We start from the raw sequence: 12739 nt of genomic DNA on the forward strand, positions 1-12739 counted from the left end.
TGAGGAAGCTGAGCGCTCCTTCCCGAAGCCAAAGGCGTTGTCACACTACTGGTGAAGCCGATACCAGGCAGCATCTTTTCTGTTTAGTGGTGCCACGACCGTGACACTTGAACATGCTATCCTACACTGTTGCAACACAATCAAGACTCTAAACCAACTTAATACTTCCATCCATGAGTTCCATAACAATTAAAAACTCATCTATATAGTGAAATTTTAAAACTGCATGTTTTATTTGTTGCTAAAATAAAATCATGTTTACCAGTTTCATTTTTGTTTAAAAAATTTGATTTCTATGTTTAAGTTTTGATTATGTTAATGATATCTATGCTCTCAATCCCCAACTATAATCCACATTGACTTGTTTTTCACCGGTTTTGGAACCCCAAATCAAAGCACCCTATTAAGATAGCAGCTGCCAAATTGATAGGAAAGAAGACGCAAGCTCCATCAGCATTCCCACCCATTTTCAGGGCTGCTTTGATTTTGGGGTTCCCAGTTTTGGGTTTCAGATTTTAAAACAAATCGGCCAGACAGTAGGTGCACGGCCCCCACTTTTAAAGATATGAGTGTGTTATTCAGAGTTTGTCATGTCTGCTACAAGCAACATGCTCTGTCTCTGCCAACCTTCCACACTAGATCGAGTTGCATCGTGTTTAACCATCTACTACATCTTAATATTCCTTTTCACCCATTTGCTGAGCCATATGCAGGCTACCAGGGATTAATTCAGACTCAGAACTTGTCTAACTGGCCACCTTCAAAGTTAGGCCTTTAAGCCAGTTGCCATTGTTATGTTAGTTTTACAGAAGGTACCTGAGAAAAAAATATTGCAAAATCCGGAATCAAACACCGAATGGTACTGTTAAAAGGGCATGTAGCCACATTTATCCTACCCTTATATAAGTTGGCAATATCTCGGCACCAAACTGCATCATTTTACTTGCACATAAACCCCCCTATTTGCCAGCGCCATTCACATTTCCTAAAACAAAAGCAGCTTTCACCTGGCGGCCATTTTCCCTCTGATACATATCATCTGAAATAAGACATGTAATGCAGAATGCAGGTTTACACAGCACAACTACTTGATAAAAAAAAAAAGTTCTGCTGGTGAGCACTGTAATTCTGATGGAACCAGCTGAGCTCTCTCTTCATTTGCGTTTTAGTCTGCCGAGGTGTGTTATGATAATCTGAGCTGAAAGGATCTGCAGCAGCTCTCTGAGCCAACAGCCAAAGAAAATTCCTGAGGATCCAATGGGGGCAGATAGTTTAATGTTAGTAGAAGGATTATCTGTAGCTATTAAGCGATACTGCAGCCTTACGTTAACCTTTAACAACCAGAGTGGCAGTTATCTTAAAGATTCAAGACGCTTGTTTCATTGATTACATTTTTGTGAAAAGCGTTTGACATGTCATTTAATACTGAAATGGTGCTACTGATTTTAACTTTAAATTACATATTTAAAGATAAAATAAACCTTTTATAACCTTCTGCTTCAGTTCAAAATGTTTCAAGTGCTGTTATTTTGGTCAACCCAAACGAAGCTTCGTTAGCTGCATACACAACAGTTGAGCAGGAGCATGCAGAAAGAGCCTTTAAAGAAATTGAGCTTCGGCAGCCAGCAAAGGCGACATATACGTAACTACATCGGTGCAGTCAAGAAAATTTATAGAGTTACGTCACCTCAGATCCTCAACTGTTGGAAGAGGATTCATCTCTGCGTTGGCGTCGATGATCATTCTGAAACCGTATGTGGAGGTCCAGAGACAACATACAAGGAAAAATCTGGGCGAAAGGTGAGTCATCATTAACTGTAGTGTTATCGTATATCTAATTAATGGAAAAACCATGTGCAGTACTCATTTAAACATAAGTGCTTTAAAATTTCAACAAATCACATATCAAATACATATCAAAATACAATTCAATATACCACAGTGCAGTGCAGTCGTCTGCCCCCCAGCTTGCCTACCTTATTGAGGCCACACCCTCCTGACGCATTTCGCGGCAGCTTGCGCTCATCAGAGGAGGTGTGGGCATAGTGCTAAATCCTGTCCCTTAAAATACTTACAGATCTAATTATACTGGAATACTGGGTTTCTATTTATAATGGACTCGCATTCCAGTTTAGGTGTTTGATTTTCACACAGATCCAGCGGCCACTTCTTAAACTACAATTTATCACATCTCCCTTCTATTCTCCAACAGTGCTTGGATCAGAACATTCTAAAGCATTTCCAAAACTATATATATATTCTCACCAGTGGGCATATGGAATGATCCTTCCGTAAGATAGTATTTCCTGCTAACTTCTTTCCTATATAATTTTGACATAATCACATATTTTTCCACATAAAAAGCTTTATAATCCAGGAAAATCAATACTCTTGTATGAGTGCATAGTAAATCTTATGTTATATGGATTATCATTAACATAGTTTAAGAATCCCTTCAAAATCATCTTCAGCGTCCATCCAGCACCATGAGGTTGTTATTGGTATAGGAAATTACCAAACAGTAGATAGTAAACCTGTTACTTAAATTTTAACTTTGGTATTCTCTTTACAGAAGGCGACAAATCCCAAAGGATGCCATGCCAGAAGTTTCTGACCAACGCACACCCCATATTTTGTTGGCAGTAATTGATCCGGCAATGTCAAGACTGATTTAGAAGAGAGGTACATCATGACATTTGGACTGCCTCTTCTACTAGAGGCTCTCTTGACTTGCAGCACCTACAGAAGCCAAGTGTCCTTCTGACATGACGTAAGTACTTCAAAAAGCTACTTACACTAAGTGCAGAGTTATACGTTTGAACAAATGTTTAAACACATTTCTTCAACAGGTCAACATGGGCTGGACAAGGACACGTTACCAGGACACGCACAGCAGCCGTAGCAGCTGTCATAAAGGTGAAGGGCGAAAAGAGCATATCGTAGTCCCTTCAAAGAAGCAGAAGAGATGTGCGTTTGACACCTTCTTCAGAAGAGTACGACCAATTTTTATCAGAGAACTTGAAAGGAAAAACTAATATTTTTTTGTCTCCAGTAAAGGACCAAAAAATCAAGCAACCCAACATCGAATGTCCGCAGATTCAAGAAAGGTAAGTATTTTTCCTTTCCTGTCAATATAGTCTTTCATGTCCCCTTGGTGAGGCCTCAACCTGGAGTATGCAGTTGCAGTTGTTGGAATCCCAGTCCTAAGAGGGATATAAATGAGCTGAGATACAGTACAAAAACGTGCCAACTAAAAGCTGGTTAGAGGGAATGCGAAGATTTAAAATTATGGAGGGTAGACATGTCAAGCGATTAGTGGTTGATTTTCTTCTTAGAAAAAAGGCGCTCGAGGCGACATGATTACAACTTTACAAATACATTAGAGGACACTATAGACAAATAGCAGGAGAACCTTTTACCCATTAAAGTGGATCACCGTACCAGAGGGCACCCCTTTAAAACTAGAAGAAAATAACTTTTCATTTGAAGCAACGCTGGGGTTCCTTCCACAGTCAGGACAGTGAGATTGTGAATGCACTGCCCGGGTGATGTTGTGATGGCCCTGTTCTGTTAATGCCTTAAGCTTGCGATTATTCTGGATAGACATATGTATCAAAGGCTATTGTGATACTAAATCTATTAGTTAGTATAGGCTATGGGTATATATATTTATGTGAAGTATAGAGGGGTGTGTAGGATGCTGGTTCATTTGCAGATTGAACTTGATGGACTTTGTCTTTTTTCAACCCAATGTAACTATGTAACTATGTAACTATTATCATGTATACATTTATTATGGTCTACCAGTGCCACACGCTAAAATTTCTTTACCCTGTAGGTCTTGATGCTTGTTTGGCCAGCGGGCAGAAACACTGGACATTTTTACAAAAGTCATCAGTGACAGCCAACTTGAGGACCAGATCTCATTAAAAGATAGCCTGAAGCAGATTCAATCGGGATGAGAGCAGCATAACACTATATACTGCTGCCATCAGAGTGAGCTGAGCGCAGAGGACATGGTCAGACAAACCCTCACAACTCAAGTAAGTTTAGCTAATGGACCGTGAGCGATCAGTCTATGCAGTAGTCTGTCCGAATTTCTCCCAAAGCTTTCTGCTTGTCAAAGAATTCCCTTAAAATTTGCACTACCTTCACTATTAACCTACCCAATGCAATACCACATACACTACCACATCTCTCACCCACTTAACTCTAATCTTGCCTCTCCCACACCTTGTGTATCATTCCCTTTCCCTTTAATTGTAAGCTCTTTCTGCACAGAGCCTAACTCACCTTCCTGTACCAGTGTTGAATTGTGATGTAATGCAACTTCCCTATTATTGTATGTATGTACTCCGTATGAGTAAATATAATTCTTTTATAACATAAACTTGTTTTTCCAGAAGAGGGTAGCATTCGCGGGTTGAGCATTCGGCCACACACACCAATCATAAAAAAGAATAAGCATACAAGGAACCTGGCAGGAAATATAATCCATGGGAGCCCTGACCACCGATGCCCAAGACTGAAAGAATGCCAGCCAGTTTCAGAATTACACGGAGATACTGTTTTTTTACTACGACAGATGAGGAGGCCGACAGAAACAATTCCGTATGGATGTCATTCATTGGTAAGATTCATTCAGCGTCTTTGTGTTCATTTTCTACTTTTTTTTTTTTTTTTTGCAACGGTACAAACCTTTTTTGTTAATTTTATTGCAGGCACATTACAATCATGAAAAGCCCAACCCCCAGCCAAGCCAGACTACCTGAAGCGGCAAGGTGGCTTAAGCATGCCCCAACTGTGGAAGACATCCGCTGCCTATACTGGAGGCAGCGAAAAGCCAAAACCCTGATGGGCCCCCATTGGGAAAAAAGAAAAATACAAAGTTTTTCAAGACTCAACAGTGGCCAGGATACTGCTTGTGGATGATCTGTCAAAGCGACAAGAAAGTTAGTAACTCTTCCACGACTTTAAAAAGAGACTACATTGTGGACTACCATGCGCCGTCATTTCAGCAAAGGGAAGGAACGGCTGATGAGGTCGACGTTACAAAGGGAACAGAATGAAATGGATACTTATATTTTTTCTTGGACAATCGGGAATCAAAAGACCTGTAGCGATGCCCAAAATGTCCTTGCTCCTGTCACAGCTGAGCTACCGACAACGTTACGAGAGAAAAAATAATCACTCGCGATAAAAGGCCAAAACCTTAAACCTATGGGAAAAATAATTCCCGGATGACACAAAGCCGCACATTTTGTTTTCGGCAAACAAGGCATTGATGCTGGAACAGAATTGCTGTTTTGATTATGGAGGTCACACGAATCCTTTTCTGGAGGGGGCAGATCTACCATGGATTGCAAGAGTAGATACCCTCAAACTTTGTACATGTGATCCAAACTTGATGTGAGCAGAAAATAACTCTTATGTTACTGAAAAAACAGTCAGTTGCCCCTTTTGCTGCCAGAACTCCTCGCCCTGTTCCTCTCGTTACAAGTCCAGGGGGCATCGGAAGTAGCTGACGCTCCTCCGAAGCCAAAGCGGTCACACTACTGTGTGAAGTCCGAGGACCAGGAGCATCTGTTCTGGTTAGGGTGCCAGACCTGACACTTTGACATGCTAGTCTCTACCACTGTTGGGCACATCAATCAAGACTCTAACAGAACTAATTACTTCCTCATGATTCCATAACTAATAAAAACTCATCTATATAGTGAAATTTAAAAACTGCCATTGTTTATTTGTTGCTAAAATAAATATGTTACACGTTTCATTTTGTTTAAAAATTTTGTTCTATGCGTTAAGTTTTTGGGATATGTGTAGATTGATATCTATGGCTCTCTAGATCCTCCCAACTATAATCCACATTGACTGTTTTCCCGGTTTTGGAACCCCAAAATCAAGCACCCTATTAATAGCAGTGCCAAATTGATAGGAAAGAAGACCAAGCTCCATCAGCATTCCCACCATTTCAGGCTGCTTTGATTTTGGGGTTCCCATTTGGCGGTTAGATTTTAAAACAAAAGGCGACGCAGACAGTAGCGTTGCACGCCCCACTTTTAAGATATGAGTGTGTTTCATTCAGCAAGTTTGTGCATGTCTGCTACAATCAACATGCTCTGTTCTGCTGGCCACTTCACACTAGATTCCGTGGCCATTGTGTATTAACGAATCTAACTACATTCTTAATATTCTTTCACACATTGCTGATCCATATGCAAGGTACCAGGGGGATTAATTCAGTACTTCAGAAACTTGTCTACTGGCACCTTCAAAGGTTAGCCCTTTGAAGCCAGTTGCCATTGTTAGAGGGCTTCAGAAGGTACCTGAGAAAAAAATATGCAAAATCCGAATCAAACACGATGTACTGTAAAAGGGCATGTAAGGCCTACATTTCCACCCTGTATATAATTGGGCATATCTTCGGCACCCAAACTGCATCATTTGTTACTGCACATACCCCCTCTTTGCCAGCGCCATTCACATTTCCTAAAAACAAAATAGCAGCTTTTCAGCCCGGCCATTTTTCCCTCTGGATACATCTATCATCTGAAATAAGACATGTAATGCAGAATGCAGGTTACACAGCGGCCACACATACTTGATAAAAAAAAAAAAAAAAGTTCTGCTGCGGTTTGAGCACTGCTAATTTCTGTGGGAACCAGGATGCTCTCTCTTCATTGGCTGTTAGTCTGTGAGGGATGTTAGTTATGTAATCTGAGCTTGAAAGGATCTGAGCATGCTTCTCTGAGCCAAGAAGCCAAAGAAAATCTCCTGAGGGGGGCAGCGCAGTAGTTTAATGTAGTAGAAGGATTGTAGCTGATTAAGCGGATACTGCTCACCTTACTGTTAACCTTTAACAACCAGAGTGCAGTTATCTAAAGATTCAGAGACGCTGTCATTGATACATTTTGCTGAAAAAGGGTTTGACATGTCATTTTAATACTTGAAATGGTGTTACTGATTTTACTTAAATTACATCTATTTAAAGAAAATAACCTTGTTATAACCTTCTGCTTTCAGGTTCAAAAATGTTCAAAGGCTGGCTGTATTTTGTCAACCCAAACGAAGCTTCGTTAGCTCATACACAACATTGAGAGGAGCATGCAGAAGAGCTTTAAAGAAATTGTCAGACTTCGGAGCCAGCAAGCGACATTACGTAACTACATGGTGCAGTTCAAGAAAATTTATAAGTTACGTCACCTCAGATCCTCAACTGTTGAAGAGGATTCATCTCTGCGTGGTGTCGCATTGAGTCATTTCTTGAAACCGTATGATGGAGGTCCAGAGACAACATACAAGGAAAAATCTGTGGGAAGGTGCAGTCTCATTAACTGTAGGTGTGTATGCGTATATCTAATAATGAAACATGTGCAGTAACTCATTTAAACATAAGTGCTTTAAATTTCACAAATCACATATCAAAATACATATCAAAATACAATCAATATAACCACTCAGTGTCAGTGCAGCATCTGCTATGCCCCCCAGCTTGGCCTACCTTATGTGAGCCACAGCCCTCCTGACGCATTTCGCGCAGCTGTGTTGCGCGTTTCACTCATAGGAGTGTGGCATAGTTGCTAATCCTGTCCCTTAAATGACTTACAGATCTAAAATTGTATACTGATTACTGGGTTCTAGTTATAATGCCTCAGATCCGAGTTAGTAGTTTTATCACCACAGATTCCAGCCAACTGTCCTTAACTACAATTTATCACATACTCCCTTCCTTATGCTCCAACCAGGTGGCTTGGATTCAGAACATCTAAAGCCATTTCCAAAAACTAATAATATATATTCTCACCAGTTGGGCATATGGAATTGAGTCCTTCCGTAAGATAGTATTCCTGCTACTTCTTTCCTATATAATTTTGAACATTAATTCACATATTTTTCCACATAAAAAAGTTAAATCCAGAAAATCAATACTCCTTTGTATGATGCTTGCATAGTAAATCTTATATTTAATGATTATCATTAACATAGTTTAAGAATCCCTTCAAATCATCTTCAGCGTTCCAAAAAACTCCCCACACATGAGGTGTTATCGTATTAGAAATTACCAAACAGGTAATAGTAAACCTGTTTACTAAATTTAACTTTGGTATTTCTCTTTTTTACAAAAGGCGACAAATCCAAAGGAGTTGCCAAGGAAGTTCTGACCAAACGCACACCCATATTTGTGTTGCGAGTAAAGAGTAATGATCGGGCCCATGTCAAGACTGCATTTAGAAGAGAGGGACATGACATTGGTGACTCCTTCTACTTAGAGGGGCTCTCTTGACTTTGCAGGCACCTACAGAAAGCCAAGTTGTCCTTCCCTTGAACATGGGACTGTAAAGTACTTTCAAAAAGTTACTTACACTAGTGCAGAGTTATTACTGGTTTGAAAAACAAATTTGTTTTTAAACACATTTTCTTCAACAAGGTCAACAGTGGCTGGAAAGAGACACGTTACCAAGGGACACGCTACAGCAGCCGTAGCAGCTGTCATAAAAGGTGAAGGCTGAAAGAAGCAAATCGTCAGTCCTTCACAGAAGCAGAAGAGATGGGTTTGACAACCTTCTTCAGAAGAGTACGCACCAATTTTTATCAAAGAGAGCTGAAAGAGAAAACTAATATTTTTTTTGTCTCCAGCTAAAAAGCCACAAAAAATCAAGAACCCAAACATCCATGTCCGCAATTTCAAAGAAAGTAAGTTTATTTTCTTTCTGTCAATATAGTCTTTCCATGCTCCCTGGTGCAGCCCACCTGGATATGCAGTGCGTTTTGATCCAGTCCTTAAGAGGGATAAAATGAAAGCTGGATACAGTACAGAGACGTGCAAACTAAACTCGTTAGAGATGCGAAGCATTTAAATTATGAGGTTAGACTTCAAGGTTGGGTTTTGTTTTCTCTGGAAAAAAGCGCTGCGAGGACATGATTACACTTTACAAATACCATTAGCAGGACACTATAGACAAATAGCAGTGGAGACCTTTTTTACCCATAAAGTGGATCACCGTACCAGGAGGGCACCCCTTTAAACTAGAGAAAAAACTTTCATTGAACAAAACGTGGCGGGTTCTGCACAAGTCAGCGACAGTGAGATTGTTGGAATGCCACTGCCGGGTGATGTTGTAGATGCTGAATTCTGTTAATGCCCTTTAAGGCTTGGATTATTTTCTGGATAGACATATTATCAAAGGCTATTGTAGATACTGAAAACTCTATAAGTTAGATATAGTATGAGGGTATATATAATTTATTGTTTGAAACGTATAGAGGGGTGTGCGTGTATGGATGCCTAGGTTTTTCATTTGGAGGATTGAACTTGATGGACTTGTCTTTTTTCAACCCAAAGCTAACATGAACTTATGTAACTATTATCATGTCGATAACATTATTAATGTCTACCAGCTGCACCACGCTATATGTTCTTTACCCTGTAGTTGGTTGATGCTTGTTTGGCCAGCGGGCAGGAAACACTGGACATTTTTTACAAAAGTCATCAGTGACAGCAACTTGAGGACCAGGATCTCATTAAAGAGATATCTGAAGGCAGATTCAAGTCCGGATTGAGAGCAGCATTAACACATATACGTGCTGCCATCAGAGGAGTGAAGCTGCAGAGACATGGTCGAACCCTCACACTCAAGGAAGTTTAGCTAAGCCGAGTGAGCATCATCATTGGCAGTAGTCCTGTCCGGAATTTCTCCCAAGCTTCTCTGCTTTCAAGAATTCCCTTAAAATAGCACTACCTTCACTATTAAAAACTACCCAATGCAAATACCACATACACTACCACATCTTCTCACTCCACTTAACTCTAATCTTGCCCTCTCCCACACCTTGTGTATTCATTCCCTTCCCTTTAGTGAAGGCTCTTTCTAGGCACAGAGCCCTAACTCACCTTCTGTACCAGTGTTTTATGTGATGTGATGCAACTCCCTATTTATTGTGATGTATGTTACTCCGTATGTATATTAATATAATTCTTTTTATAACAATTAAACTTGTTTTTTTCCAGCAGCAGGCGTGAGTCATTCGGAGTGAGCATTCGGCACACCAATCAGAAAAAGAAATAAGCATACAAAACCTGGAGGAAATATATCAGTGCGAGCCTGCACACGTAGGGCCCAAGCGACTGAAAAGAATGCCAGCAGTTTCAGAATTTACACGGGAGAACTGCTACGACAGATGAGAGGCGACAGAAACAGATTCCGTATGATGTCATCATTTGCTTAAGATTCATTCAAGCGTCTTTGTGTCATTTTCTATGGTAATACATTTTTTTTTTTTTTTTTTTGCAACGCGTACAACCTTTTTTGTTAATTTTATTGCAGCACATTACAAGCATGGAAAAAGCCAACCCCCAGCCAAGTCAGAGCTACTGAAGCCCGGCAAGGGTGCTTAAGCATGCCCCAACTGTTGGAAGACATCCTGCTGTACTGGTTGCAGGCCAGCAAAAAGCCAAAACCTGATGCCATTGAAAGAAAAATACAAAGGTTTTGTCAAGACTCAACAGTGGCCAGGATTAGCTGTGTGCATGATCCGTCAAAGACAAGAAAGTGTTAACTCTCCAGACTTTAAAAAAGGAGACTACATTTGTGACTACCATGGCCGGTCATTTCAGCCAAAGGAAGGGAACGGCTGAGTTGAGCGTCGGATTGGAACAGAATGAAATGGATGACTTATATTCTTCCTTGGACAGCAGGAATAAAAGACTCGTATCGATGCCCAAAATGTCCCTTGCTTCCTGTCACATGAGCTACCACAACTTACGGGAGAAAAATTAATCACTCTCGTAAAAAGGCCAAACCTTAAACCTATGGTAAAATATTTCCCGGATGACACAAGGCCGCACATTTTGTTTTCGGCAAACAAGGCCATTGATGCTGGAACAGAATTGCTGTTTGATTATGGAGTCACACGGAAGTCCTTTTCTGGGGAGGGGGCAGATCTACCATGGATTGATGAGTAGATACCCTCAAACTTTGTACATGTGATCAAACTTGATGTGAGGAAAATAACTCTTATGACTTAAACAACAGTCGTGCCCCTTTGCTGCCAGAACTCCTCGCCCTGTTCCTCTCGTTAAGTCCAGGTGGCATCTGAGTAAGCGAGCGCTCCTCCCGAACCAAAGGCGGTCACACTACGGTGAAGCCGAGACCAGGAGCATCTGTTCTGGTTTAGGGTGCCGACCGTGACACTTTGACATGCTAGTCTCTACACTTGTTGGCACATCAATCAAGACTCTAAACAGACTTAATACTTCCATCCATGAGTTCCATAACTAATTAAAAACTCATCTATATAGTGAAATTTTAAAACTGCATTGTTTATTTGTTGCTAAATAAATATGTTTACAGTTTCATTTTGTTTAAAAAATTTTGATTCTATGTTTAAGTTTTTGGGTATTATGTGTAATTGATATCTATGCTCTCTAATCCCCAACTATAATCCACATTGACTTGTTTCCCGGTTTTGGAACCCCAAAATCAAAGCACCCTATTAGATAGCAGTGCCCAAATTGATAGGGAAAGAAGACGCAAGCTCCATCAGCATTCCCACCCATTTCAGGGCTGCTTTGATTTTGGGGTTCCAGTTTTGGGTTCAGATTTTAAAACAAATGGCGGCCAGACAGTAGGTTGCACGGCCCCCACTTTAAGATATGAGTGTGTTCATTCAGAGTTGTCATGTCTGTACAATCAACATGCTTCTGTCTGCTGGCCACCTTCACACTAGATTCCAGTTGCCATTGTGTTAACCATCTACTACATCTTAATATTCTTTCACACCATTGCTGATCCATATGCAGGTACCAGGGGGATTAATTCAGTACTTCAGAACTTGTCTACTGGCCACCTTCAAAGGTTAGGCCTTTGAAGCCAGTTGCCATTGTTATGTAGGGTTCAGAAGGTACCTGGAGAAAAAATATGCAAAATCCGGAATCAAACACGAGGTACTGTTAAAAGGGCATGTAAGGCCTACATTTTCCTACCCTGTATATAAGTTGGGCATATCTTCGGCACCCAAACTGCATCATTTGTACTGCACATACCCCCTCTATTTGCCAGCGCCATCACATTTTCCTAAAACAAATAGCAGCTTTCACCTGGCGGCCATTTTCCCTCTGATACATTATCATCTGAAATAAGACATGTAATGCAGAATGCAGGTTTACACAGGCACAACATACTTTGATAAAAAAAAAAAAAGTTCTGCTGGGTTTGAGCACTGTAATTTCTGTGGGAACCAGTGATGCTCTCTCTTCATTGGCTGTTAGTCTGGAGGGTGTGTTATGTAATCTGAGCTGAAAGGATCTGAGCATGCTCTCTGAGCCAAGAGCCAAAGAAAATTCCTGAGGGGGGGGCAGAGTAGTTTAATGTAGTAGAAGGATTTGTAGCTGATTAAGGGGATACTGCAGCCTTACTGTTAACCTTTTAACAACCAGAGTGGCAGTTATCTAAAGATTTCAGAGACGCTGTTCATTGATTACATTTTTGTGAAAAGGGTTTGACATGTCATTTAATACTGAAATGGTGTTACTGATTTTAACTTTAAATGACATATTTAAAGATAAATAACCTTGTTATAACCTTCTGCTTTCAGGTTCAAAATGTTTCAAGGTGGCTGTATTTTGTCAACCCAAACAAAGCTTCGGTTAGCTGCATACACAACATTGAGAGGAGCATGCAGAAGAGCTTTAAAGAAATTGGAGCTTCGGCAGCCAGCAAGGCGACATTATGTAACT

This window comes from Xenopus laevis, chromosome 3L, assembly GCF_017654675.1.
Source record: "Xenopus laevis strain J_2021 chromosome 3L, Xenopus_laevis_v10.1, whole genome shotgun sequence".
In the NCBI taxonomy this organism is placed as follows: domain Eukaryota; kingdom Metazoa; phylum Chordata; class Amphibia; order Anura; family Pipidae; genus Xenopus; species Xenopus laevis.